The sequence below is a fragment of the Heterodontus francisci genome, chromosome 28 (genome assembly GCF_036365525.1).
Source record: "Heterodontus francisci isolate sHetFra1 chromosome 28, sHetFra1.hap1, whole genome shotgun sequence".
In the NCBI taxonomy this organism is placed as follows: domain Eukaryota; kingdom Metazoa; phylum Chordata; class Chondrichthyes; order Heterodontiformes; family Heterodontidae; genus Heterodontus; species Heterodontus francisci.
In genome coordinates this window covers 22,888,804-22,916,331 of record NC_090398.1, presented here as the reverse complement: position 1 = coordinate 22,916,331, position 27,528 = coordinate 22,888,804, and positions in this window count along the sequence as shown.

Below are 27,528 nucleotides of genomic sequence, written 5' to 3'. Positions count from 1 at the left end.
GATTAATCTCCCCAAGCTCTCTCTACCAACATCTCACTTCCCCACTCCACAAACTATACCGATTCTCAATGTCAGAGGGCAAGGGTTGTCCTGGATAAAGTCCCACAAACCTGTTCACTGCCTTTGTGCCAACTTTCGCTGGCTCTCATTGCGCCAGTAAATTTGTTTGAAGATCCTTGCCTGCCTATTACAAATCCTTTGTGCCTGATTCCCTACCTATCTCCTTTTGTGTGTAAAGTTATAGTGCATGGGATTGGTGATAGTGTATTCTGATAGAAAGAAAGTTGGTTGGCAGACAGAAAACAAAGAGTAGGGATAAATGGGTATTTTTCTGAATGGCAGGCAGTGACTAGTGGGGTACCGCAGGGATCGGTGCTAGGACCCCAGCTATTCACAATATACATGAATGATTTAGATGAGGGAACTAAATGTAATATCTCCAAATTTGCAGAAGACACAAAACTGGGTGGGAGGGTGAGTTGTGAGGAGGATGCAGAGAATCTTCAGGGTGATTTGGACAAGTTGAGTGAGTGGACTAATGCATGGCAGATGCAGTATAATGTGGATAACTGTGAGGTTATCCACTTTGGTAGCAAAAACAGGAAGGCTGAATGGCTATAAACTGAGAGAGGGTAATATGCAGCAAGACTTGGATGTTCTCGTACACCATTTGCTGAAGGTAAGCCTGCAGGTGCAACAGGCAGCAAAAAAGGCAAATGTTATGTTGGCCTTCATAGCGAGAGGATTCGAGTACAGGAGCAGGGATGTCTTGCTGCAATTATACAGGGCCTTCGTGAGGTTACACCTGGAATATTGTGTGCAGTTTTGGTCTCCTTATCTGAGGAAGGATGCTCTTGCTATAGAGAGAGTGCAGCGAAGGTTTACCAGACTGATTCCTGGGATGGTGGGACTGACATATGAGGAGAGATTGAGTCGGTTAGGATTATGTTCGCTGGAGTTCAAAAGAGTGAGGGGGATCTCATAGAAACCTATAAAATTCTAACAGGTCTTGAGAGGGTAGATGCAGGACGGATGTTCCCGATGTTGGGGGAGTCCAGAACCAGGGGTCATAGTCCTAGGATTCAAGGTAAACCTTTCAGGACTGAGATGAGGAGAAATTTCTTCACCCAGAGAATGGTGAGCCTGTGCAATTCACTACCACAGAAAGCAGTTGAGACCAAAACATTGTATGTTTTCAAAAAGGAGTTCGATATATCTCTTGGGTCCAAAGGGATCAAAGGGTATGGCGTGAAAGCGGGAACAGGTTACCGAGTTGGATGATCAGCCATGATCATAATGAATGGTGGAGCAGGCTCGAAGGGCCAAATGGCCTACTCCTGCTCCTATTTTTATGTTTCTATATTTTCCATGTAATCCCTTCCAGCCATGCATCACAGCACATACTCTCCACTCCACTGGATGTTTCTGTGGAACAAGATTATTCCTCTCTGCTCCGACCTCAGCAAATATTAGTTAATAAAAAACTATACCCGGGGTATCTGGAGCTCATAGGAACATACGGTCAGGAATAGGCTCTTGTCCGTTCTACCATTCATTGAGATTTTGTATGATCTGTGACCTCACTCTGCATAACTGCCTTTGTCCCATATCGTTAACTAATTTGTTTCAATCCCCTATTTAACATTACGATTTGACCTAACATCAACTGAAATTTGTGAAGAGCGTTCCAAGCTTCAATGAACCTTTGTGTGTATTAATATTTCCTAACTTCAATCCCCACCCTCGTTTGGTGCCCTTTCTCTCTCAGTGTCCGGCTCTCTGACTGGACACTCACAACTCTATGCGTCTTTACTCTCTGTCAGCTTGCTGCCCAGTTTGTGTTCCCTGCAAGATAAAGTCTGCTGAGACATCTCTCCTTATGTTGCAGAACGCAGTACAAAGGTGAGTTACCATGATTGAAGTTGCGTTTGATGCAGGGCGTTCTTGTGCTAAAATCCAAACCGTGGGGTGGCAGGTCCTGGGTTCACCCTGAGCCTCCTCTTCACAATAGTAACTCTAATGGGAAGGTGCTTACCTGGAGGAATAGGAGAACCAGAGATACTGGGCAGCCTGTCCTACAACTGCTAGCGGCTGGTTAGAATAAGAATCTGTACCTGGAATACAATAAAACTATGTTTAGAAACTTTGCTTATGTTTGATACACCATCTTTGTAATTAATAACATGCTATTCAAGTACTTTAACATTAAATTATACTTCCCTTTCTCCTCTTTATATGGATTGAACTCCCAGTGTCAGCTGCCAACTCCAGCTCCTGCCCACGGGAACTGAAACTGATGAATTGTAACCAGGGGCTGAAATCTGTCTCAAGGTGACATCACAAATGGAGCCAGGAACCAATCACAAAGCAGTCAGCACAAGCCCCGCCCACTTGTGGTTTTACAGGGTCACGTGACCAGGCCTGCTCTTGGTGCAGCCTCATTGGACTGGAGGGCAGGTTGCAGAATCAGCCATAAAATAACTCATAATAAAAACAAGAAATGCTGGAAATATTTAGCAGGTCTGGCAGCATCGGTGGAGAGAGAAGCAATAATGAACGTTTCAGAACTGATGAAGGGTCACTGACCTTAGACGTTAACTTTGCTTCTCTCTCCACAGACGCTGCCAGAGCTGCTGAGAATTTCCAGCATTTCTTGTTTTTATTTCAGATTTCCAGAATCTGGACTATTTTTCTTTTATATTATTGTAGAATCAGCCCAATAGACTGATGGCGTTTTCTGAGACCACAGATCCCATCTAACGAGGCCCAAGTGGTGTGTAAAAACACTGAATGTGTGACGTTCAAACAATCTACATAACCTGTATGAACAAACCTTCATCTTAATGTGTTGGAATATTGGGCTCATGACTGGCAAACGATGGATATGTGCAGTGGGCAGTGGGCAGGGCGAATTCTCAGCATTCATGCACACTTCAGGGAAAATTATTCAAGAAGTTGGAGACAGGAAGAGATGTGGGCATTCTAGAGCATAGATCTACAAAGGTACATGTCAGTGCCATGAAGTGACAGAGTACATAGGATATAAAGGTGCATTAATAGACAATTGATCATAAGACGATGCATTCTGTTTGTCCTGGCACAAGATATAGGCCAGGTCTCACAGGCAATACAGTGTCCAGTTTCAATCTCCTCATATGACAGGTAATATTTACGCTTTGAAAAGTGTGCCGAGGATGTTAAGTAAACTAATTCGCAGTATACAGTATCTTAGTTGTCAAGGTAGAATAACAGAGTCAGGATTCTACACATCAGAGAAGCCTGGAAATAGGGCTGGTCTGATTGAGGTTCACAATGTGATGAAGGGATTAGGTTGTGTTCCAGTGGAACAACTCATTCCAATTAAATAGGTTATGGAGGAGTAGGTTCACATTGTTTGAGTGATTAATGTCAGATCTAGTTTAGATGTCAGGAGGTGGTTCTTATCCTAGAGAATAGTGACCTGCTGGAACAGACTGTCATCTCGTGTGGTGAACACTGACTCCCTGAAATCCTTCAAGCGAGAGTTGAATCTGTTTCTGGCTGAGAGGCACATTAGTTTCTACAAAAATTCCAGGAAATTCGGAGTCAGGGTGATCTCAAGAACTAGTTGTGATCGCATAGATGGTACAGAAAGGAATTTCAAAGGTATATTCCCAAAGATTGGCTTGTTTTCCGAGTCTGCTTTTTCCCCTCTCCCAGGGGATGACAGGTTTTGGTTGGAGTGGGGAGTGTATATGTTGTGATACACAACTATTCGCAAATGTGTGGGACAGGCTGGGTGGATCCAAGGCTTTTTACTTCTTCCTCAATATTCTTATGTTCATACATTTGTCAACTACGAAATGTCAACAGATTATTTGTTCTGACAGTCCCTCATCATCCCCTGTATAACTAAATCTCTATTATTTCCACCTGGATTGACAGATTCGAGGCGTTTGCCCACAATGGACGTAGACTAATCCAGTTACCCAGTTCATCCCGTCTCCCTATTTTAACAGAGTCATTACTTGGGTTCCTTCAGTCCAAGTTAAGTTGAATATATTGATATTAATAAAGGATTGAAATACTGTGCTCACAGTCCCTGCTGTCACCTCTCTGACTTCCTGTCACAGCCTGGTCCGAATTATCACTGGTCCCTGTGTCTTATCCACTTAGGCTGTTTTTGTTAGATTGACATTCTTCTCCACAGTTATCTCTAAGTATGGACCAAATCTGCTTCCAGCAAACCAACTTTGTCACTTCCACCATCATTTTACGAAACAAAAGGTTTTTTTTAATCTATCCAAAACGTCACCCTCGACAACTATTTTTTCGAGTTCTCCCTGTATTCCACCTTCACTGCTTGCTGGCCTGCAAAGCCCACCATGAATTGTACCATTACCCTTCCTCTTGCTGAACTGCATATAGTTTGGATTATATTTTGACACAAATCCTTGGAAATTCTCTCTACATCTCTATCATCCTTCAAGATATTTCTTCAACCTGACGTCTTTGACCAATCTTTAGTTGCCTGTCCTAATATCTCTGTATGTGAGTAGGTGCCAAATATTGCTTGATGCTCCTGTGAGGCGCCCTGGGTCGTTGTCCTATGTTAAACGTGCTGTATAAATGCACCAATTCTGATGAAAGGTCCTGAAACGTTAACTTTGCTTCTATCTCCACAGATGCTGCCAGAACTGTTGAGTATTTCCAGCACTTTCTGCTTTTATTACATATTTACAGCATCTGCAGTATTTTGTTTTTGTTGTATAAATGTATGTTTGTTGTATCTTTTCTCGTTCAGTCATGCAACGCTGGAATAATACAAGGGTTCACAATTATTTTCCCTCAAAATGTCGGGAAAACAGGAACATTTCTGTCAGAGTCCTGCGAAAACCTAGGCTGTAACAAATAGATACTAGATCACATCTCTCGTGCTCCTGACATTCCAAATATCAGACAACTCCAATGTCCTTCAGGGAAGAAAATCTGCTGTCCTTACCTGGTCTGGCCTACACGTGACTCCAGACCCACAGCAATGTGGTTGACTCTTAAAATGCCCTCTGAAATGGCCTGGTAAGTCAATCAGTTTTCAAGGGCAATTAGGGATGGGCAGCAAATACTGGCCTTGCCAGCGACGCCCACACCCCACAAACGAATAATAAAAAAAAAACATAACACTCAGCAATGACTCCAATTTTCAGGAATGTTGACTTTGTTAGAGTACCCAGCATTGCTTTCTCATTATTTCAAAGCCAACGTCCTTCCACCTGCTGATAAATTTTCACTATTTTGTAGATTTTATATTTTGTTCCAACAATACCATTAATTCCGCGCTCTAGTCTCAGATCCGGATATGACCTCCCCCACCCACCCAGTCATATCAGCTGATGCTCTTCCCATTACTCCATGCACCTTTTCTGTAAAACCATTCTTGTTGATCGGTTCAGATCACGGTGATCCCCTCCCTTCCCTTCCCCCTCAACCTCACTCTAGTGCCTGAAGAAGGTGAACCCTTTCCTCCTGCTCCAGCGCTGCTACCACACCTGCCTTATATTTCCGTCCACAAGCAGCGCAGTGGAAACTAGTCTGGTGATCACCACCATGATGGCTTGTTTTAGTTTAGAGCTAAAACCCTCATATGCTCCTTATAAATGTACTTCTAACTGGGTTATTGGTTCGGACCATGGCCATTTGCTCCTCTCATTTCCATCAACCAGATGATGCCAGGAATTCTCTCCTGCTCCATGGTGCCACACTGTTGCTCAGGAAGATTCGTTTCTATCCACCTTTCAGTCTGCAATGCCAGGTATCTATCGGACAGTTCCAGTACTCAGGGGCTCCCTCCACCTGAGACAGTGATGTCCCTCCAGATGGTCACTCATTTCTCTCTTTCTACTTATACCCTGTCCTGCGCATGTTGAATCTACACCCTTGTTTGAACCTTCAGCCATGGCAGTGACAGGCTTTCCCAGATTCTGATGTTCTTTAACAAGAAAATGATAAGACGTTATTGTGTAAAGTTGCAAATTTATCCTGACCGTTTTTAACGGGATAGCCAGCAATGCCTGTCCTATTATGGCAAGTCAAAACTGACAACCCAGATATCTGCGCTTTATTTAAGTACAAACAGAGAATTTTTTGTTGTATTTATGGGGCCCGTACACAACATCAGAAACACGGAAAATATCCTGTGCTGTGAATCAAAAGATGATTCTAATTCATTGAGATCCTTTTGTAAGAAAGGTGTTTTTTGTTTGGTGTCCTAAAAGAAAAGACTGTGAAATCAGACGAATCCATGGTGTTAATGGCCTCCTTCAGAACCGTATTTTTTCTATGTTTTACATTGCTATCAACCCCAGGGAACGGACTGAACCAGATCACGATAAAGGTGATGATCCACGATATTGATCCGAGGGGAAATTGACTGAAACGGGCCATAATACAGGGATGATTTGGGACAGAAACCACAGGGAATGGACAATACAGGTCCATAATACAGAACACAATATGATATATAAACCTCAGGGGATGGGCTGAATCGGTTCATTATGTAGAGGACAACCTGGGAATGGGGGTTGAGAAGTGTGAGTTTGCAGTTTACAGCCAATGGCACATTTCTATGTACATGAGTAATAATGCTGCAGTCTCAGATGGCTACACTTCCACTGAGAGAGAAAAACAAACCTTCAAACCGAACACACAGGCAGACAATGGGCCCTTGGACAATGGGCCCAGTGAGGTCAAACAGTGTATAATCCCAGAATGATGAAACCAGTATGATTATACAATCTGTAGCTCAACACGAATGAATCAGGCTTGTGAACCTCAGTTGCACTCGCTCTCAGCAAGTATTTCCTTCCTTAGGTAAGGGTTGTGTAATTTTAGTAAAGCTTCTTTACTCTTATACACCAATCCCTTTTCAACAAAAGCGAATATAAGTCCTATAGGGAAGGAAATCTGCCGTCCTTACCTGGTCTGGCCTGCATGTGACTCCAGACCCACAGCAACGTTGTTGAATCTTTACTGCCCACTAAAATTGCCGAGCAAGCCTGTCAATCCACATATTTAATATCTGTGCCTTTTTGTTCGAAAAAGATTGTTGTAATCAAGTTGTTTTTGCCTGTGATTTCCACCCCGCCTCCCCTCTCTCGTCTGTGGACTATTTTCTCTCTCTCATTTTCACAGTCATCTAGTTGGTGATTCTCATCCTGACCCGAGGAAAATGTATTTTCTCCAAATGCCTCACTGGTTAACTGGTAGCAATGGGAATAGCGGATCAGACGAACGTTATTCATTGTGTATTACTGTGGCACATCAGTTAGATTTATTACACTTTTACTCCCTTGTTTCACTCTCCGCAGTGCACAATCCATCTGGTTTTGTGCTGTACCACCATCGCTTGCTCTGTCTGGTTCACGGTCGCTTTCACTTTTGATCGATTTCTTCCCCTTTGCTCCCAGCAGTTCAAAAGGAAACATTACAGTGAGAAAGTTGCGGCTGCTGTCCCGGTAATATTGTGCTTGCTGCTGTGTGTTTAAAAACGTCCAGCTTTATTTTACACACAGGAATGCTTACTCTCGAAAGAAGCACTGTTAGCTGAAGCAAAATGTTGGTTACATGAACCAATGACCGTTTATTAAACCCATTAATTCCCTTCTTGCTGGTGTTGCTGTTTCACGTGGTAACAGTCATTTTCACAGCAATCACCAGTAGACAATGCGAAGGGCTCCGCTTGTAATGGAACAGTGACATACACAATGCTGGTTCGGTGTTACATCGAGAAGTTTTATACTTCTGCGGATGGTGCATATCATGATATTCTGTTCAATTAAACAATTCACTTTCAAGAACTTAACCTTATTCCTTGTCCTCAGTGAAAGTCTCTCGCGCTGCAGCTTCTCAGCTGCTGTACAATCTCTTGCATATATGCGCTAACACGGACTAAATTCCGAGAGAAGCTGAGAAATGCAGTGAAATTCACCTTCACTGTCGTTGGTTAATTAAAGAATAAAACTGACAAACCAACTGGGCCGCCATTACCGAATTAGAATTCAGAAACTGACACTGACACTGGTGCGAAAATAGATAATATCAAATTTAGAGTATTCACCAAGAAATTAACTCGAGGAGCCTACTTCAACACAAACGATTATCTGTCATAAGAATATTGCAACACAACAGGTACATTTGTCAGTTCAAATGGTGGATTCAGTCAGGAGCAGAGGTTAGGAGACAAACTCTAACCCTTTCAAGCCAACATTCTGGAAACTAATGAGACCAGCCCAGGGCATGAAGTAGATCAACTGAAAGACGCCTCTCAAAATCATGATGCAGAATAAGCTCTGCAGATATTGCCAACTGTCAATACAAAGATTAGAATAGAAATTCGTTTTGGGTAATGTTACAAAATGGGCAGCGGCGGATTGGCTGCCCGCTTTTACACCACCCGATGATCATTTCCATTGAAGTCTCTGAAAATGATCTCTACTACAATTTGATAATCAGCAATCAAACTAATACTGAAGTGCGGTGAAACACTGAGCTTCATTTATAAACTGTTATCAATTTCATCAAGCAAATGCCTATCAATTATCCGTTATTGAAATTGCTAGGTTTTTACAACTAATATCTAAGTATTAAGATCATTATTTATGCTAAAGTAGCAATTATGATTTTGTAGACCATAAACAATCGGTAGTGCATGATAGACTGACTTCTTTGAAGATTTAGCAACAACATAGTAATTCATTCATTCAGTATCTTTTGGGTATTCTGATTCGGAGCCATTGAGGTGAACTCATATTTAATCTACATTGGGAAAGGGATCATTCAAGGATCGACAATAGTAGATAGCAAAGGATTACAAAGATTTTCTGAGGGGTATTACAGTGGAGCTGCAAGATTAGTGTCCGCATTGCAGAGGCTGAGGCATAGCTCTATATCCAGTGGTGAGCGTATCAATAGTGCTCAAAAATTTGACATACTTGTGTTCCATCAACAAGTACAACAACGGAGCTACAAAACTGGTCATCAGCAGTATTGTAGTAGTTTGGTCACAGTCAGATCAACACAACGGGGGTTAGAAAAGGAATAGAAGCATCTGCCGGAAAGAGAGAACATTGTCATCTCTAACATAACTGTAGGCAACACTAGTACTACAAGAACACAGTTACATGTAGTGTATGTGTAGGGCATCACTAGCACCAGAGGAATATGGTCATACATAGTGTATTTGTAGGGTACCATTAATACCAGAAGGGTATGGTTGCAAATAATGCATGTGCAGGCAACTACTGTTATCACAGGAATACAGTCACATATAGTGCATGTCTACGATACCACTTGCATCAGAGTAATACCATCACATGTAGTGTTTTTGTAGGGGAACCACAAGTTATGGAGGAACACAGTCAGTTATGATACATGTGGGGGGAGCCACTAGTAACTTAGGGCCTCGCTCACAGCCAGTGGAAATGTAGAGACACCAGTCGTACGGCCACACCTAGTTTATGTGTATGAGAATTGTTAGCACCAGAACAGCATGGTCACATCTAGTGCAGTTGATGTGACACCACTAGTAACAGAAGTTGGGCCCTATCTTCTCCAATAAACGTTCAGTTTACCACTCCTACCAGAGAAAAACTGTCATCGTTAGTGTAATTGTAGGATACCACTAGTACTGAAGCAGCATAAATATCTCTACTGTATTCCACCAGTACGAGAGGAACATTTTTACCTCTAGTTGTAAATGTTGGATTACCACTAGTACTGAAGGAAGAATGGTGCCTCTACTGTGTGAGTTTAGATCACCACTTGTACTGGAGCAGCATGATCGCCTCTACTTCATGTGCGGGTCTACCACTCATACTGCAGGAAAACCTTTTCAGTGTAAGTGTAGAGTGTCACTTGTACAGAGAAGCACGATCACCTCCAGTGTAATTATGGTTGCTGCACTTGTACTGGAGTAACAGATTCACCTTTCATTTGTAAGGAAGACACAACGAGACTGCAAAGAGATAAAGACTGGTTAAGTAAAAGGGCAACCTGGTGACAGATGGAGTATAATGTAGGGAAGTGTGAGGTTATTCTCTTTGGTAATAAGAAAAAAAGCTGATTTTTAAAAGGTGAGAAACAGCTAGATTTTGATGTTCAGACGGACGTGGCTATACTCGTACAAGGAATGCAAAAAAAAGTATGCAGGACCAGCAAGCAATTAAGAAGGCAAGTGGCATGTTTGGCCTTTACTGCAAGGGGATTGGAGCACTATAATAAAGATGCTTTGCTACAATTGTACAGGGCTTTGGTGAGACAACACCTGGAGTACTTTGTGCAGCTTTGGTCTCCATATCTAAGGGAAAATATTCTCGCCTTGTGAGCACTACAGTGATGGTTCACTAGATTGGTTCCTGGGATGAGTGTGTTGTCCTATGATGACAGACTGTGTAAACTGATCTCATTGAAGCAGAACATTTCTTCACTCACAGGGTTGTGAATCGTTGGAATTCTGTACCCCACAGGATTGTGGAGCGCCATCATTGAAAGCTCTTATTTCCTATGTTCTTTTGTTCTAATGAAAGTGCAGGGAACCATTAGTCGCCAAGGGGTGCTGTTACCGCCATTGCAATTATAGCTGAGCACAAGTACCAGAGGAGTATTGTTTTATCTCACGTAAGTGTCGGGTTAGTACCAGTGGCCATGTCTGGAGTAAATAAAGGGAATCAGAAGTATCAGAAAAGGGCTATTACCTTTAATGCAAGTGTCGGGAACCACTAGTACTGGAGCAGGATGATCCCATCTCCTCTAAGTATAGGTGCCACGAATACAGAGGAAGATGGACACATTTACTGTAATCGTAAGTGCTTTTAGTCTCAGAGGAACCTGGTCACCTCTGGAGTAAATTATGTTATACCACTATTACAGTGATATCCTGCTCACCTCTTGCATAACTGTAGGGTACCACAAGTACTGGAGGAATATGACCACCGCCAGTGTGAATATGGTGTAACTCCAGCAGGGATACGCATACAAATCTCTGTATACATGTACTGGTCCCATTAGTCTCAGAAGACTAAAATCACCAGTGTTGCTGAAGGACTATTTTCATCACAATATTGCAGGATTTCTTCTGCTGCCTGATCATCAGGTTTTGAATCAATGTTGGACAGAAGGGCAGTGTCAGGTCGATTCATGGTAAGAGAATTACGTTGGCTGATCCTGTGGGAATCGGATCCACATTCATGTATTAACCTTGGATTTTAATTTTGTGTTTTTAAAACTATCTTAGCATTAACCATTTCACGAATTCTGAGTTGCCAAGAAAAATATTACTTACTACATCTATTTGTTAAATGACTACAACCAATGCTAATTATGATTAAAGCTGATTAACTCCTTGGAGGATAAATGTCTGTATAAATGTAGGGTCTCTCACATTCACTCAGACGTGCACCAGTCTTTCAACTCATACAGGATTCATCTATTCTTAGTTAAAATGTGGAAACCAGCTATTCTGGTGATGAAGGACATTTACTATCCGATTGTCGCAGCCGTGGGTGTCCCTGGTGAGCCATTATAAACTATTTATTTGTAATTTGTGTTGACAATCTTGCTGTTTATACAACAGGTAGAATAAGAAAAAGTGTTTCCCTAGTGTTAGCATTACACAGTCGCTGCTTACTGCAACTAATTTTGAACTGGGTGTCCACACTTGCTGTTTCCCTTAATATGATAGCTTTACTGATGTTACAATGTTCTTTCAAGGTCCTGTACAAACAATCAAGTGTCACCCTTGCACAGTGTGCTCTACAGCAGCTTATTAAAATATACGGTCAGGTTTCCAAGGAAATGGCTCCACAGCTAATCCAAGATAATCAGACTGAATGGAGTAAAATGCTATCAAGAGATATTGCCAAATACATTTCAAATAGCCACTAAAACATGATTTATCTCATCTCTCTTTCTTACAGTGAACTTGGTGACAATTATAATTCTCTCCAGAAGAAAGTGCGATCTGTCCAAATGTTTATATGGTGGCCATGGCAACAGCAGATCTCCTGATTATATTCATCAATGTAATAGTGGGATGTATTTTCATCTATCAGTTTCCACTTTCATTCCTGTCTTACACTACCGTGTGCAAGATTGTTATATACATAGGTAATGTCAACTTTGATTTGTCTGTTTGGTTCACAGTCTCCTTCACATTTGACCGTTCTGTAGCTGTCTGCTTCCAGAAGTTTAAAGCAAGATATTGCACCGAAAGAACTGCAGGCGTGGTTATAACAGTGTTCTGTTTCTTGAGTTTTTTGAAGAACATTTGTTTTTTATTTATATACGAACCTCAGCAATAATTAACAAAGTGCAGTGGGGCTGTCGGTCAAGCGTGGATTTCTTTTCCTCACCACTCGGTACAGCGTGGGTCTGGTTTCACAGCACCTGGGTTATTTGGCTTCCTTTTACTTTAATTGTCTCATTTAATTGTTCAACCATTGGACGTATTTTAGTGGCCAATAGAACCCGCAGGAAACTCCGGGGTAACAGGAGTGAGAATCGCAGTGATTCAGAAATGGAGAACCGAAGGAAATCCATTATTTTATTGTTTACTGTATCGGGCAGTTTTATACTGTTGTGGTTCAAAGCTGCCATGAGTTTCGTGTCGACCAGACTGACCAACACCATTTATTACCGAGGTGAATGCACAGCCCCTGGATATATCGCCTATCAAACCAGAACTTGCCTTAAGTTTTTGAGTTGTATTCAACATCCATGTATTTATGTAGCGACTCAGAGAAAATTCAGGGAAGAGCTGAAGAATATGTTGAAATCTCCCTGGGCAGTGATCCTGAGATTAGTTAGAAAATGCAGATAATCTTAAAGAAAGCTTATTCAAATCGGAAGGTCAAGTTCAACATAATTCCCATCGTCTAGCGTCCTTCTTTTCGGTAATGTGAAAAGTAGATTAGCTCTTGTGCGCACAGTTCTTTCATTTTATATCACACGTTCGATGTCAGCATTACATTCGTTCATTGAGTAAACATAACTTATTCCTGTAAATTCAGCACATTTCAAATTCACGTTTCAAAGATAACAGTGATCGGTTTCGGCAGTAGCATCATGTTTGTGGTGAAGCGAGGGAACCACCTCGAGATACTGGGATTGTGTGCCCCAGTTTATTTCATCAATAAAACTTCATTCGGTGTGGAAACAAAGGTCCTGCAATCGTTCACATTGGTAACATTCCGGGAAGCCTGGTGTGAATATTGCAAGTGTGGGTCTGACTGTCAGATATCATTTCTCATTGACAAGTGGAACCGGGATCTCATCACTTAATAAGTTTTCAAATGGAGGAATCTGTCAGAACTCGACACAGATCAATGTGACGTTTCACCACTCTTTCCCCAGATACTGAATTGAAATGTCGATTGTACACTGACTGGTGTCTCTCACTCATCATAGGGAGAACCTGCTGTTTTGTTATGCAGTCGGTAACAGCATCATGAGCAATATTATTGCTATTCTGTCTCAAATCAGTTTCCGAAAGCGAATACTATAGAAATGTGATACTGAATAATTTGTCATAAGATTCGAAGAAAGTTACCTGGAAAAACGCTTGTCAGAATATCAAAAAATGTCAAACTGATATTAAATATTTGGTATTCAGCAGAACTTCTGCAGACTGTCGGAAAGTATCTTTGGTAATTATCGGCTTATTATACATTTGCACATTATTCCAAATAATAATTGAATAATCTCAGAGGACTGGAGAATACCCAATGTTGTTCTTTTGTTTAAGAAGGGTGGCAAGGATAATCCAGGAAATTATAGGCTGGTGAGCCTTACGTCAGTGGTAGGGAAACTATTAGAGAGGATTATTCAGGACAGGATTTACTCTTATTTGGAAACCAACGAACTTATTAGCGAGAGACAGCACGGCTTTGTGAAGGGGAGGTCGTGTCTTACTAATTTGATTGAGTTTTTTGAGGAAGTGACGAAGATGATTGATGAAGGAAGGGCAGTGGATGTTATTTATATGGACTTTAGTAAAGCCTTTGACAAGGTCCCGCATGGCAGACTGATACAAAAGATGAAGTCACACGGGATCAGAGGTGAGCTCGCAAGATGGATACAGAACTGGCTCGATCACAGAAGACAGAGGGTATCAGTGTATAGGTGTTTTTCTGAATGGAGGGATGTGACTAGTGTTGTTCCGCAGGGATCAGTGCTGGGTCCTTTGCTGTTTGTAGAATATATAAATGATTTGGAGGAAAATGTAGCTGGTCTGATTAGTAAGTTTGCAGATGACACAAAGGTTGGTAGAGTTGCGGATAATGATGAGGATTGTCAGAGGATAGAGCAGGATATAGATCGGTTGGAGACTTGGGTGGAAAATAGCAAATGGAGTTCAATCCGGACAAATGTGAGGTAATGCATTTTGGAAGGATTAATGCAGGTCGGAGGTATACAGTAAATGGCAGAACCCTTAGGAGTATTCACAGACAGAGAGATCTGGGCGTACAGGTCCACATGTCACTGAAAGTGGCAACGCAGGTGGATAAGGTAGTCAAGAAGGCATACGGCATGCTTGCCTTCATCGGTCGGGGCACAGAGTATAAAAATTGGCAAGTCATGTTGCAGCTGTACAGAACCTTAGTTAGGCCACACTAGAATATTGCATGCAATTCTGGTCGGCACACTACCAGAAGGACGTGGAGGCGTTGGAGAGGGTACAGAGGATGTTGCCTGGTCTGGAGGGCATTAGCTATGAGGAGAGGTTGGAAAAACTCGGAATGTTTTCACTGGAACGACGGAGGTGGAGGGGCGACATGATAGCTGTTTACAAAGTTATGAGTGGCATGGACAGAGTGGATAGTTAATAGCTTTTTCCCAGGGTGGAAGAGTCAGTTACTAGGGGACATAGGTTTAAGGTGCGAGGGGCAAAGTTTAGAGGTGATGTGCTCGGCAAGTTTTTTACACAGAGGGTGGTGAGTGCCTGGAACTTGCTGCCAGGGGAGGTGGTTGAAGCAAATACGATAGCGACGTTTAACAGACATCTTGACAAATACATGAATAGGAAGAGAGTAGAGGGATATGGGCCCTGGAAGTGGAGAAGGTTTTAGTTTAGGCAGGCATCAAGATCGGCGCAGGCTTGGAGGGCCGAATGGCCTGTTCCTGTGCTGTACTGTTCTTTGTTCTTTGTAAATATCAGGGAGTCTGAATCAGTTAGAAACTTTTCATCTCTCATCTCTCTTCAGTCTGCCAGGAAGGCCGACGAATAGGAGCAGATTCTCAATGCAAAGGAACTGCAGGGCGTGGATGAACAGCAAGTTTTAAGGAAACAAATACTCATTTCCCAGAAAAAAGGCTTTCCTGGTGCAAAGTCCACAAGAAACAAAACAACAATGTTGGAAAAGATTACAAGAGTGAACAAATGTTGATAATCCTTTTCAAAAAACTGCTAAGGTCGCCGTTAGACTACCAGGTAAAACTTCGGTCTCTCATTTTGGAAAGGCCATTAAATACAGAGAGCAAATAGTGTAGATACAATAGGATGATTCCGGGGATCAAAACCGTACTGATGACGAGAAACAGGACATTGCATCGATATGCACTGCAGGACAGAATACTAAGACAAAATTTAATACAGAGTTTAAGTATTATGAACAGTTTTGGTGAAATGAAGAGGTCGCGTATTCTGCCAAGTTGGTTTGTCAGCGGTAAAGATGATCAATTAAACATGGTCACAAAGGGAATGAGCAGCGCAATTAGCAGAAACTTCTTTAGGCAAAGGTTGCGGGAGAATGGAATGTTTTGCTTCAGAAAATAATTAATGGGAAATATATGTGCATTTGAAGCAGAGAAAATAAGTGTCTGTGGCAAGAGGACAATTCTGTAATCCAAGAACCCAGTACAGAAAGACAGCATCCAACGACGAAATCCCACCCAGAATACTTTTACCTTTATTCGTTCAAGGGATGTTGGCGTCGCTGGCTAGGCCAATAGTTATTGCCCATCTATAATTGCCCTTGAGAGGGAGGCAGTGAGCTGTCTTCTTGAACCACTGCAGTCCATGTGGTGTAGGTACATCCGCGGTGCTGTAGGGAAGGGAGTTGTTGGAGCTACACCCATCCAGGCAAGTGGAGGGTATTCCATCACACTCCTTACTTGTGCCTTGTAGATTGAGGATAGGGTTTGGGGAGTCAGGAGGTAAGTTACTCGAGACAGGATTCCTGGCCACTGACCTGCTCTTGTCGCCAAGTTAGATATGTGGCTGCTCCAGTTCAGTTTCTGGTCAATGTTAACCCCCAGGATGTTGATAGTGGGGGATTCAGTGATCCCAATGCTATTGAATGTCAAGGGGAAATGGTTAGATTCTCTCTTGTTGGAGATGGTCATTGCCAAGCACTTGTGTGGCGCGAATGTTACTTGCCACTTATCAGCCCAAGCCTTAATATTGTCCAGGTCTTGCTGCATTTCTACACGGACTGCTTCAGTATCTGAGGAGTCACGAATGGTGCTGAACATTGTGCAATCAACAGCAAACATCCCCACTTCTGACCTTATGATTGAAGAAAGGGCATTGATGAAGCAGCTGAAGATGGTTGAGCCTCGGATACTACCCTGAGGAACTCCTACAGTGATGTTCTGGAGCTCAGATGATTGACCGCCAACAACCACAACCATCTTCCTTTGAGCTAGATATGACTCCAACCAGTGGTGAGTTTCCCCCCGATTCCAATTGACCAGTTTTGCTCGGGCTCCTTGATGCCGTACTCGATCAAATGTTGCCTTGATGTCAAGGGTAGTCACTCTGTCTTCACTTCTTGAGATCAGCTCTTTTGTCCATGTTTGAACCAAGGCTGTAATGAGGTCAGGAGCTGAGTGACCCTAGCAGAACCCGAACTGAGCACCACTGAGCAGGTCATTGCTAAGCAAGTGCCGCTTGATAGCACTGTTGACGACACCTTTCATCACTTTACTGATGATTGAGAGTAGGCTGATGGGGTGGTAATTGGCCGGATTGGACTTGTCCTGCTTTTTGTGTACAGGACATACCGGGACAATTTTCTACATTGCCAGGTCAATGCCAGTACTGTGCTGTACTGGAACAGCTTGGCTAGGGGAGCAGCAAGTTCGAGCACACAGGACTTCAGTAGAAATGCAGGAATGTTGTCAGGACCCATATCCTTTGCAATATCCAGTGCCTTCAGTTGTTTCTTGATATCACGCGGGGTGAATGGAATTGGCTGAAGACTGGCATCTGTGATGCTGGGGACTTCAGGAGGAGGCCAAGAATATATCAATGATTTCATAAGTTACCTATGCGGCATATTGTCAATTTTTTTCTCAGATATCTTCATATACCCATTGAGATTCTCATCAATAAAACATATTTAACAATCTGTTAACAAGAAGATGCCAGAGCTTCAATAGCCACCTTTACCTTCCAGGTTGCCATTTGTCAATAGTCTACTTTCAATATGTAATGACCTCTCAGTGCAGTGCAAGATTTCCCACTACATTCCATAATTACTCATAGTTTGCAGATATTCCTGAAAGTCACAATTCCAGTTTTGAAGAAATTTTACGAAATTGCTCTTCATGTCTTCAAAGAATAGGATTCCCTCAGATGAATGCCGGTTTTAAGATGATGAGGAGATGGACAAAGTATTTTCTCAAATTCATCACTGTGACAAGGAGTTTAACCATAACGATCTACAAAATGTTAAATTAGAAATGGAATATTCCTGTCACGACATACACTTCAGTATAGAAGAAAAAAATAATAATTCTAATACTCAGCGTTGTTCTCGAAATGTGCCATTTTATCCTAACAGTTTGTAATGCGATAATCTGTGGTGCTTGTCTCTACTTCAATGAATCAAAAAAAATGACCCGACAGTTCAGTTAGTTGCGCTTTACTGAAGTTCAAATAGAACAACTCTCGTTATATTATATTTACCAGGCCCATACACAGCATTAGGGGAATGGAATATCTTATGCTGTGAAACCAAGTATTATCCTATATTGTTGAGATCCTGTTTTAAGAAAGCTGAGTTTTGGTATCCTGAAAGATAACAGCTGAAAAATCAGATGCATCCTACATTCCCTCTGTTAACTCCTGATTAAGGAATTGTCTGGGATTTGTGGGAGAAGGTTGAGTGGGGTGCCTACCTCCCATTGTAGGTGGAGGGATGAATGATGTTTGACACCGTTCACAATCTCTGTTGTATTCAACCCAGTTCGGATCAGAAAGATTGCAATTTATTAATCATCGATTAAGTTATCCTCCAGCTCCTATGTGAGAGAATTTCTTACAAATGCTATAGATGAATCTAAACCGTACATCATGCACTAAACAAACTAAATGGTCATAAATCAGAATGAAAGTTAAAGTTGGGCACACAGGAGCTTAATAGGCATTAACACATATAAAACGATTTATCTAGCAATTGAGTAGCAAAACACAAATGGGAAGTGTTACTTAAAGAAAAGTTGTCCGGACAATTAGCATATCACAACAGCAATGAAAACCAGCAGTTATAAACTGGTGAGATTTTTTATTCATTCATGGGTAATGGAGGTGGCTGGAACCCCCCAGCTTTTGTTGTCCATTCCTATTTGTCCGTGAGAAGGTGGTTCTGAGCTACCTTCTTGAATGGCTGCCGTCCATTTGCGAAGGTACATTCATAATTCTATTAGGAAGGGAGCGCCAGGATTGTGTCCCAATGACAGTGAATGAAAGGTGTGTGGGTTGGAAGGAAATATGGAAGTGGTATTGTTCCCATGCGCTGGCCGAATTTGTACTTCTAGGCATTACAGGTGGCGGGGTTAAGTCTTGTTGTTGAAGGAACTTTATTGATATGCTGTTGTGTTCTTGTTAATGGTACGTACTAAAGTCACAGAAGGCTGGTGATGGTAATTGTGGGTTTAAGATGGTGAATAGGGTGACAATCAAATGGGCGACCTTTTCCTTAATGGTGCTGAGCTTATTGAGTGCAATTGGTACTGCAATCATCCGGGGAAGTGGACAGTATCCCATAATTTGGCAGCTGCAGTTAAGTTTCTCGCCAATAGCAACCCCGAAGGATGTTGATGCTTGTGAATTCCACAATGGTATCATAGAATCATAGAATATTTAAAACACAGAAGAGGTCGTTTGGCCCTTCATGTCTGTGCTGGCTCTCTGCAACTGCAACTCACCCAGTCCTACTCCCCGACCCTTTCCCTGTAGCCCTAATATTTTTCCAATTTTCTGAAGGCATCCACTCTCAGGCAGAGCATTCTTGATCCTAATCACCTGCTGAGCAAAAATCTTTTTTCTCATGTCGCCTCTGGTTCTTTTGTCAATCACTATTAATCGGTGTCCTCTGGTTCTGGATACCTCGGCCAATAGGAACAGTTTCTCCCTATCTACTCTGTCCAGAGCCCTCATGGTTTGGAACACCTTTATCATATCCGCTATTCATCTGCTGCTTTCTAAGGAGAACAAGGCCAACTTCTCCAACATATCCGCATAACAGAAGTTCTTCATCCGCAGAATCATTCTCCCAAATAATTTTGGTAATTTCATTGAATTTCAAAAGCAGACAGTTAGACTGTCACTCTGAAAATGGTCATTGCCGAGTACATTTTTGGCACTTTTACTTGTCACTTTTCAGTGTAAGCCAAAATGTTGTCCAGGTTTTCTCTTTATGCGGATATGAACTGCAATCATTTCGAACTACTCCACTTCTGACACATTCCTGCAGCGGTGCACTAGGGTAAAATAATTGGCCTCCAACAACCCCAACTATCTTGCGTTGTGCTAGGTTCGACTGCAGGCAGTGGAGGGTTTTCCCCAATTCCCATTGACTTAAACGTTACAGCATATTCTTGATGTTACACGCAGGTAACCATTGCCTTGAGGTCAAAGGGTAGTCACACTGACCTCACATCAGGAATTAAGCTCTTGTGCTATGTTTGCACCACAGCTGTAATGAGGTTTGGAGATGACTGGTTTTGGCTGAACCAAACAGAGCATTGTTGTGCACGTTATTGTTGAGTAGATTTTTGATGCAGAAACCATCACACACCTTTTCAAAACAACTTGGATACGCTGTTCAGGTGCTGTAACCAATAGGGTTAAGGATCAAGAGCTAGGAGTTTTGTTTAAACTGCGTAGCTCTTTGCTGGTAGTACGTATCCAATGGGCTGAATGTCCTCCTTCTTTATCTTAAATCTTTCTGTTTCTACGTTTCTCCACAACACAAGGAATGGACTGATCAGGGCCACAATATAAACGGCTGCCTGAGGAGATAACCTGTAGGGGAATGGACTGAACAGGGCCATAAAACAAGGATGGTCCTGGATAAAAAGAACACACAGCATAAGCTGAACTGGGTCAGAATACAGAGGGCAATCTGGGTTACCATCACCAGAGAATGACTGAATCGGATCTTAACACAGAGGATGGCCCGATGATGGGATTTGAGAAGGTTATTCTGTAGTTTTCAGACAATGGCACAGTTCATCTACATGAGTGAGAATGTGGAAGTCTCAAGCAACCAACATTTTACGGAATAGAAAAACACATTTCAAACTGAGTGCACTGTAACCTGGGGAGAACGGGCCCAGTGAGAACAGATTGTGTGTAACATCAAAACATAAGAAATGAAAGCTGGTAATATTCCAACAATCTGCTTGGCTGCGTCGTAGCCTAAACAGTAGGACACATGCCTTGTTCTGTCATAAATAATACCTGTGCAAAGCTGTTCTGAAACATTTAGAGCGGCTGTGCACTTGGGAAAAAGCTGCACAGAGCAATTCAATTTTAAATGAACAATGTGAGTTGGAGTAGGTCGTTTTCACCATTCAACAATATTATAGTGATCTTGTACCTCAACTCCACCTTCCTGGACTATCTCTATGTCTCTTAATTCCATCCATACCCAATAATCTATCGAACTCTCTCTTGAATAGACTCAACACCTGAGGATCCCAACTCTCTGGGTTAGAGCATTCCAAAGATTGACTAGTGTTTGAATGAAGACATTTCTCATCATCTCAGCCCTAAATGGCCGACGCCTTATTCTGCTACTGTTTCCTATATTCTAGAGTCTCCATAACCTCTCGTTCTTATAATCCACAGGGTGCACAGGCCTAGTCTACTCAGTCTCTTTTCATAATGTTAATTGCATGAATATTGTGTTTAATTTTATGTAGGTGGTAGGCATTAACTGAGGATTCACTTGAACTCCCTATCAATAGACACAGACTGGATTTGGGGGTTAGGATGTGTATGTCTCTAATGTGTAATTGTGTAAATAAATGTAGAAGTCTGCAAAGATTTTCTCAGGTTCTATCCTTCATCAACTGACTTTCTGGAATAGAACACATAGGACCATCCCCTAATCGCAGGATCCAATCTCTTGCAACTTAGTTGCCTTCAATGTAGGGGAAGTAATTTCTTCTATAAGTAAGGAGACTTACCTGTACATTGCACTCCAGATGTGGCTTCACCAATGCCTTGCATAATTGTAGTAAGACATACTTACTGTTATACTCCAATTCATTGCAACAAAAGCTAAAATTCCATTTACCTTCTTCTTTGCTTGCTGTTACTCCATGTTACATTTCTGTGATTTATGTACAAGGACACTCGTGTCACTCAGTCTGTAAAGACTTCCCAGTCACTCACCCTTATAAAATATTTTTCCTTCTCATTTTTCCAAAGAAAGTGAGAACTTCACAGTTCACTACACGGAATTTCAACTGCCATGTTCTTGCCCACTCACACAATCTGTCGACATACCTTTGCAGCCTTTTGTTATCCTGCTCACCACTTACTGTGCCAACTAACTTTATATCTTTAGTAAATTTGGATATGTTACACTCAGTCCTATAATCTAGGTTATTAGTATAGACTGTAAATAGCTGGGCACTAGTCCTGATCGTGTGGTATCTGGCTAGTTGCAATCTGTCCCATAAAGTCCAATTTATTCCACTCTCTCTTTACTGTGCATTAGATAATTCTCAATGTATTTTAATATATTACCCCACAATTCCACGAGTCATAATTTTGCCTCATAACCTTTCGTGTGGCACCTTATCAAATGATTTTTTAAGAAGAAAATATACTCCGCCTACAGTATCCATCTGACGGACTGCAAGTTCAAAAAACAAACTCCAAGAGTTGCCAAACATGATCTCCGTTTCCTAACTCTATTGTCTCCGCTTATTGCTCAGACCTACTACTCTTTTTGGCAAAGTCATCAGCCTCTTTCTCTGATATAATATTGTCTTTAACTCTTCTTGCTACCCACAGATGACCATGTTTTTCTTTGTGGTCTTTATGCCTTAAAATAATGCATATTTGCAACAAGGTGTGCATTCATTCTTCACATACTAGACATTGCTGTCTACCATTATATCATTTAATGTAGTTTCCCAATATATTTCAGCTAACTCACCCCACTGCCCATACTTATGTAGGCAAGGAACCTGAGCAAAATTCAAGTCAAAGGGAATCGGGGGTGAAACTTTCCACTGGTTAGAGTCATACCTTGCACAAAGAAAAAATGACTATATTTGTTGGAGTGCAAATGTCTAAGTCCCAGGACATCACTGCAGGATTTCCTCAGGCTATTCTCCTAAGCCCAACCTACTTCAGCAGCTTCATCAATAACCTTCGGTCCATCATAAAATCTGAAGTAGGGATGTTCGCTGTTGATTGCACAGTACCATTACCAACCCCTCCGATACTGCAGCAGTCCATTTACATGCTGCAAGACTTGGACAACATTGAGGCTTGGGCTGACAAGTGTAAAGTAACATTCAGCCCACGCAATTGCCAGTCAATAGCGATCAACAAGAAAAGAGAATCTCGCCATCTCCTCTTGGCATTAAATGGCATCACTATCTACATCCTGTGAGTTACCATTGACGGGAAACTTAACGGGAAAAACCATATAAATATTGTTGCTACTTGAGCAGAGACTGGGAATTGTGCAATGAGTAACTCAACTTGTGACTCCCCAAAACCTATCCACCATCTACAAGGCATAAGTCAGTAGTGTGATGGAACATACACCACTTGCCTGGATGGGTGCAGAGCCAACACTCCAAAACTGGACAGAAAAAAAGGACAAAGCAGGCTGCTTGATCAGATCCACCACCTTAAACTTTCACTCACACCGGTGCACAGTGACAGTAATGAGTACCATGTGCAAGGTACCCTGCGGCAACTCGACAAGCCTCCTTTGACAGCAACTTCCAAACCCACGGCATCTGCCACCTAGAAAGATAAGGGCACCAGACATATACAAGCTCCCCTCCAAGTCCCACACCATCCTGTCTTGGAACTATATCTCCTTTCCTTCACTGCAACTTCGTAAAAAATCTGGAACCTCATCCCTCCACTAGCGACACTAATGTACTACAGAGGTTCAAGAAGGCAACTCACCACCAAATTCTCAAGGGCAATTATGGATGGGCAAGCAATGCTGGCTTTGCCAGTGACGCTCACATACCATGAAAGAAGAGAAAAAAAGTTCTGAACAGTGCATTCACCACTGACAGAAAGAAAATAGTTACATATATTCCTATGTGCTAAATTGGTATTGCTCTAAAGAAAAACACTCCTAAAGTGCATGGTTATTGAAACCATCATACATGTTTTACAAGATCTTTAAGTTGCTGGTAACAAATAATTTTGTATTTTAATTTGTAATTTTAAGTGCTCAATTAGTTTTCATTCTGTGAAATATTCTGAAGCATCGAGTACTTTCACTGAAAGCATGCAAATCACTAGGCTATGGTTGAGATCTGACGTGGACACTTTATTAACTTCTGTGCCTCTGAATCTTCGCTGAGATCCTTCTGCTCATTGTAAAGTTAATTGTTCGATCCGCTCCCCAAAAGGCTTTACACCAGCTAATAACAGCTCTAACACAAGGCTCATAAAAATCTGTGCACGCTGTGGACAATTAGTTCAAATTCACACAGTACTGCTCCCTACCACGGTTGGACTGGTGGGATCAGGATCGTACGCTCCTCTGAAACCTATTGAGATGCACCACAAGTTTTGTTTTTGGTGCATATATCGACGCCGGAAATATCATTTCCACTCCGGTTCTCAATAGCGGCGAGCATCTCAGAAGGTCAATATGTGAAACTATATCTGCATCATTGCCGTTTGCTTAATAGAGAAATGTGGGAGAGGGTATTGTGGTGGGTGGGCGATGTTCGGCTGAACCATGTAAATAGACAGCACTGGAGCTCTGGGCCTTGTCATTGAATACGAGGGTAAGAATGTTAAAGCTGACACTTGGAAACCTGCTGAACATTAGGGCACAGGCCGACCAGGGCACTGCAGGGGGTGGTGGTCATAAGCCATCCGTCCCCTTGCTTTCTCCTCAGCAGGTCAAGGCTCTCGAATGATCAACATGGACCCAGATGGAACTCGATAGAACTGAAAAACACAGTTTTAAAAGGTTCCTTTTCCTTCACAGGCAGGCCCGGTATTTCTGTTCAGCCTGTGGCAAAAGTGAAATTGTGAAAAATTCTACGCAGGTATTCAGAACCCACAGACATAAACGTTAAACTACAATAACGCACAGAGCAGTGCAGACAGATCATGTAATCATGTCATACTCACTTACAATGCCTTTGACAATATTGTGAGAAACTTAAATCTTAAAACTTAAATCCCGTTGAACTGCTCAATATTGTCACCCTTATTCAATACATGTTCCCAGCCTTTCTCACTCTGGATTTAACGTTAGACCTTATTTGTCAACTACTATGTCCTTACTCCTAAAAATATCCCTTGCCTGTCGTTCAGCGCATTATAATACATGAAAATAAGAAGAATCTCAGCACCACTCCTTCTGACACTTCACTCGGTGTCTGTTCATTTTCTTAATAGCTCCATTGACAGATGTTTTCCAATCTTTCTCTGAAAGGTATTTTCCTGGTCGAGTTTCAATCCATGATCCGCCATTGTGAGGTTTGACTCATACTGTCGAGTGGGAGGGTCCAACATACAGGGATGTTTGGGTTACATTGAGGTTTCTGTAACCTCCGGACAGGACTATTCCAATACTCTGCTGACCGTTTTCTCCATTAAGCACTCTCTCTAAGCTCCAACTCAAACTCTGCTGCCCATATTGTAACGCGCACAAAGGCCCATTCCTGCATCACCCGTGTCCTGGTTCACCTATATTAGCTCCTGGTCCAGCAAAAAAACTCAATTTACATTTCCTGTGTTCAGATCTATCCATGGATAGTCCCCTTCAATCGCTGTAACCTACTGCATCCCAAAACGCTGCAGAAACTCTGCTTTCATCAGATTCTGCCATCTTCTAAACCACAGATTTGCTTCACTACAGCATTGGTGACCTTATCTTCAGATGTCTAGTTCCTAAGTGAGATTTGAGACATTGGATGGGCTAAAAATTGATGCAGACGAAGTTTGAGATAGCCTAGCTGCACCTAAGGTTGATGAGTCACCTGGACAGGATCAGATGCATCCAAGGATATTGAGGGAGGTAAGGGTGGAAATTATGGAGGTATTGGCCATAATCTTCCAATCCACCTTCGGAACATGGGAACATAGGAACACAGGAACATAAGAGCAGAAGTAAGCCATTTGGTCCATCGAGCCTGCCCAATCATTCAACATGATCATGGCTGATCATCCACCTCAATGCCCTTTTCTCACACTATCCTCATATCCCCTTATGTCATTTGTATTTAGAAATCTGTCAATCTCTGCTTTAAAGATACTCAATGACTGAACTTCCACTGTCCTCTGGGGTAGAGAATTCCAAAGATTCACAACTTTCTGAGTCAAGCAATTTTCTTCTCATCTCTGTCTTAAGTGGTTTCCCCCTTATTTTGAAAGTATGTCCCCTGGTTCTAGACGCCCACCAGGGGAAACATTTTAGCTGCATCTACCCTGTCTATCCCTTTAAGTATTATGTTCATTTCAATGAGATCACCTCTCATTCTTCGAACCTCTCGAGAACAAAAGCCCAGTTTCCTGAATCTCTCTTCATAGGACAGTCCCGCCATCCCGAGAACAAGTCTGGTGAATCTTCGTTGCACTCCCTCGATAACAATAATATCCTTCCTAAGGTAGGGGAACCAAAACTGCACACAGAACTCCAGGTGTGGTCCAATCAAGGTTCTATACAATTGAAGCAAGACTTCACTACTCCTGTACTTAAATCCTCTTGCGATAAAGGCTAACATACCATTCGCCTTCCCAATTGCTTGTTGAACCTGCATTTAGCTTTCAGTGACTTATTGACAAGGACACCCAAGTCCCTTTGTACATCTACACTTTCTAATCTCTTGCTATTTAAGAAATACTCTACACATCTATTCCTCCTACTAATGTGGATAACCTCACATTTTGCCACATTATATTCAATCTGCCAAGTTCCTGCCCACTCACCAAGTCTATTCAAATAACTTTGAAGCCACTTTGCATCCTCCTCACAACACACATTCCCACTTAGTTTTGTGTCATCCGTGAGCTTGGAAATATTACATTTAAGCCCCACATCCAAATCATTGATATTTATTATGAACAGGCTGGGGCCCAAGCACTGATCCCTGAGGTATCCCACTCGTCACAGCCTTCCAATGCGACAATGACCATTTTATTCTGACTCTCTGCTTTCTGCCTGCTAACCCAATCCTTAATCCATGCCATATGTTCCCTCCTATCACACCTGCTTTAATTTTGCTGACCAATCTCTTGTGGGAGGCTTTACCATAGGCCTTCCGAAAGTCCAAGTGTACCACGTCCACCGACTCCCCTTTATCAATTCTGTTAGTAACATCCTCAAAAAACTCCAACAGATTCGTCAAACATGATATGCCATTCATAAATCCATGTTGACTATGCGCAATCAAATCATTATTATCCAAGTGTCCATTTATCACATCATTTGGACTAGGTTCCAACATTTTCCCAATGACTGATGTAAGGCTAACAGGTCTGTAAATCCCTGCTTTCTCTCTCCCTCCCTTCTTAAATAGTGGGGTGGCATTTGCGACCTCCCAATCTGCAGTAACCGCTCGAGAATATATAGAATTTTGGAAGATGATCACCAATGCATCCACCATCTCCATAGCTACCCGTTTCAACACTCTGGGATGTAGAATCTTAGGTCCTACGGACTTATTAACCTTCAGCCGCATTAGTTTCTCCAATATAAACTTCTTACTAACACTAATTTCCTTCAATTCCTCATTCCACCAACCTCTTGGCTCTCTAATTCTGGGAGATTTCTTGTATCTTTCCCAGTGAAGACAGACTCAAATTAATCATTTAGCTTCTCTGCCATACCCCTTAATATCTCGGATTTAAAATTAAAAAGTGTTCTAGCTTCAACTGCTGTTTCTGGGAGCGAGTTCCAAACCTAAACCATTCTTTGCGTGAAGAAGTGCTTCCTAACATCTCTCCTGAACGGCCTGGTCCTATTTTTTAGACTATGTCCCCTAGTTTTGGAATCTCCAACCAGTGGAATTAGTTTATCGTTATATAGCCTTTCTTTT